General features: G+C 45.4%; 1 protein-coding gene across 8 annotated transcripts in view; it reads right to left on the bottom strand.

Moving 5' to 3' along the window:
• PCNT (pericentrin) overlaps positions 1-3,902 on the bottom strand; it is a 130,930-nt gene that overhangs the window by 126,570 nt on the left and 458 nt on the right. The gene's annotated exons all lie outside the window — the stretch shown is intronic.

Genomic DNA, 3,902 nt, shown 5'->3' with positions numbered 1-3,902 from the left:
GAGGAGTCTCTGAGGCCCGGCTAGCTGGGTTGAGTGGATCCAGGGGTGCAGCTTATATGAGTACCACCAGTTTACATAAGTAAACTGAAGAGTAAGACAAACTAAGTTTACTCCACATTCTAACTAGCCAGTCCTTACAACGAAGGCCATGTAAATAAGTAACTGTTTTAAGGAAAAAAAATGTTTAAATGAACTATACATATCTTCTTTAAAACAGGGAGCTATACTGACCTACACAGAGTGAATGAATGCAGAGATGTCATTCATCTGGCCCCATGAGGCCAAATGAGTGGCATGGGGCCAGTCCACAAGCTGGATCTGGCTCACAGACCTCCCTGCACTTCCTCCCCCATTCCCAATCCAGTGCCCATGGTGCATGCTGCCCTCCTTGCCCGAAGGCACAGTCTTAGACCAGAGACTGGAGGGCAGAGGATGGATGCCACATACGGTACAGTCCCAGACTTTCTGGTCCAGCTAGTCCAAGATCCATGCCACACATGGGACCTCTCCCACTAGACTGGGATGCCCACTGCATGTAGTATAGTCCCAGACTGGCTGGAGAGGAAGCAACATGGATCTTGGACTGGCCAGGGCTGGTGCAAGGGTCAACAGAGACTCAGGGGCAGCACTGGAGGCCAGAAAAGGAGCTCCATAGGCACCCAGATGTAATGCACACTGCTCTTCTTCCAAGTTGCTCTGTGTTAACCAACTCTCATAAAGAGACTCACTGAAGCCAGTAGTGCTCCAGATGGCTGCAGAACAACTTACAGAATTAAGGCCCCTATCAGAACTACAAAAATTAGGAATTAATATAGTTTAGGTTCATAAAGGACAGAAGCTGGATAATAAGTTTCATTAAAAGAAAAGTACTAAGATATGGAAGACACAAATAGAAATGCAAATATGCTATCCAACTTCAGGGAGTAGAGCTATAACAGCCACACTGATTTTTATGTAGCAATCTGTGAATTTGGGATTGTATAATGTAAACTTTCAGTCCACAAAAATTAAACATTTGACAAAATTCAACTAAGCTAGACCAAGATACAACACTGACAGCATGCATAGAGCTTTAAAATTCTTATTCTTCTGCAGATGGCAAATAACAGCTGTACAACAGGTGAGAACTATTGCTTCATTTGAAACATGACTATCATATTTTTCTTACCATAATCAGATACTGCACTTTTGGATTATTTAACACTAGGGAGATTACAACAATATTTTGCTACCAGTTTTCTACTGAGTACTACCATAAAATCCATTATGAGGTTTGCATCATGAGTTGGAAAGTGATGCTAAGGAACAAGAATGACTTTTTTTCTCTTTGTAGAAAACAAAAAATATAAAGTCACTAAATATGAACTTTTGTCAAAACAACAGCCTCAAATAAAACATTAAAACTGTAACGTTACAACTTCACATTTCAGCTGGCTAAGGTGCTACAATCACACTGCATCAAATATGCTAACATTAGACCAGTTTCAGGTTACAAACTACATGGGAAGACAGCCCATATTACACAAATGCCAAATTCAGCGTCTTATCCAATTGATCATGCTATCTCCCTGTATTATTACAAGATTATGCCATTTTCCTACCTAGAAACCAGACCGTCAACGAAACAAAAATACTGGATATGCATGGTACATCACATCCAATAAACTTTACACTACCAAAACTGATATAATGAAAGTACAATAGTACTTCTTCTACAGTTACCTCACATAAAGAACAGCATAGTCCACTGACATGCCAACTAGGTAAGTGCATAATTCACTTAACAGCATAACACAAAGACAGTTCCAGTTTTTACTTATTGCTTACATTGCAAAAAAATGTTGATTATCTGCATATTAGGTAAGCATATAAACCAGTGGCACTCAACCTTTTGGCCCTGCAGGCCAGATGAGTTGCAAAGAGTCACCACTGTGCACTGAGCTCAGACCCCCTGCTGCCCCTCCTTAGCAGGATCAGGCCCTGTGCCACCACCGTCCACCCAATATAGCATGCAGAGCCGCAGCCCACAGGATTAACCAGGGATCCACTTTTGGATCAGAGCCTGGCCACACCCCCTTCCTCCCACTGGGGCCTGGCCACAACCCCTCCCCCTGTTTAGGGCTGGACCTCACTCCCTTCCTTGTAGCCAGATTGGGGCCTGGCCACGCCCCCTTCTCTTTCCATGGGGTTGGGTCATGCTCCTTTCCCCTATGGGGCTGCATTGGGGCCACCCTGCCCTGCTTTGCATGACCAGGTGGTGTCCATCACGCCTAACTGGGGCACTGCACTGGGAATACCAGCTGAATCCCACCCATGGACAGACCGGCACTGCCAGTCCAACCCGCTGGCATAAAAGGTTGGGTACAACTAGTATAAACCATTTGAGTGCACAGCAGCTTTCAACCTCACTTAACTGTACTCCAGCTAAAGCGCACTAGTAAAAGTGAAAAGGATGAAGCTGTCAAAGGACTGCTGTTGGAAGACTTGAAAATGACTGGGAGCTCATCTGCTTCATACCTAACTCCCCTCATGTACAAGGCCTCTAGTAGTCACTGTTGGGCTATTAGAAATCTTGAAAATGAAGAGAGCTAGGCAGTTTTGAGGCTGCTAATACTGCATCTCTGACTGGGCAGCATACTTAACATGCATTTATCATATATATATTGCATACAGTGCACATGCTGTGCAAGGGCAGGCAGAACCATCCTAAAACTCTATACTTAACACAGACTAAGTACAGTGTACTAACAATATGCTCAGCGAGGTACAAGACAGTGAAGACAGTACAAGTGAGAAAGTGAATACTTTCAGGTATTGATACTGAAAATGTATGTGCACAGGTAGATCCCTAAACACAACAGGACTATACATTTGCACAGGTTAATGACAGTCTGAAGTGTTTGCCATATCAGAACCTACAAATGTAATAACAGATAACTGGGAAACTTTTTCATCATTCTGCCCACTCAAGTATCAAGCTTCCTCCTACTCAATGGGGGAAATGAGTACAAGCAACCCCTGCTCAACGCCGTTTCACTTAGCACTATTTCATTATAACACTCATTTTACGTTGATACCCGATCCCACTTAACACTCAGGAAGTCTCATTATACTGCTCACCGGCATCATACCGCTGGCAGCAGGGAAAATTGGTTTCGCTTAAGGCTATCCCACTTAACACTTATTTCTTTGGGAACCGATGAAGAGTGCTAAGTGGGGTTTGCCTGTATCTCTACAATGACTGTGATATACTCCCCAGCGTTTATCAGTCACCAAAGCCGCACACTACACAACTTGTATGTTGGCTGTCAGACCCCTACTTTTAAACTGCAACTGACTGCCACTGACAACTCAGTCGTCAATACTTTGGTGGAAAAAAAAGTTATTTGCTAACACAGATAGTACAGAACCTCCGTGACACATTGAAATGTTAAAAACACAGCAGCAGATTGTAAGTCAAGGGAATCGGCTGAGGTTTTGAAGGAACAGAAGTTCCACCCCCAGAGCAGAAGGCTCCCCAGGGCAAGTACTGCAGGTGCTCCCAGGGGAAATCCAGAGCGAAGTGCACACCGGCACACACACACCCCTATTTTGAAATGTACAGAATTTTCACACACACCCCCCCACCGATTTTGACCTAGTGGCACCTACCGCAGTGGGTCTGGCACCCACCCAAGCAACATTTAGCTGAGCTGGGCATCGGCCTGGCTAAATCCCCAAGGTCTCCAAATCGTTTTTCCGCCCTTCCCAGCTGCCTATTTATAGGAGACTGAAAGCCGACCAGTGTCAATAGCTGGTGCTGTGCACGGGGGCTCCCCTCAGCCTCCTGCATCCAATGCCTGGGCTGCGTCCTGCGCCCCCAGCCGGGCCCCGCGGCGCTGGGGGGGGGGGGGGGGGGGGCG

This window comes from Alligator sinensis, unplaced genomic scaffold (assembly GCF_000455745.1).
Source record: "Alligator sinensis unplaced genomic scaffold, ASM45574v1 scaffold566_1, whole genome shotgun sequence".
NCBI classification, from domain to species: Eukaryota; Metazoa; Chordata; order Crocodylia; family Alligatoridae; genus Alligator; species Alligator sinensis.
This window is presented reverse-complemented; position numbering and strand designations above follow the sequence as displayed.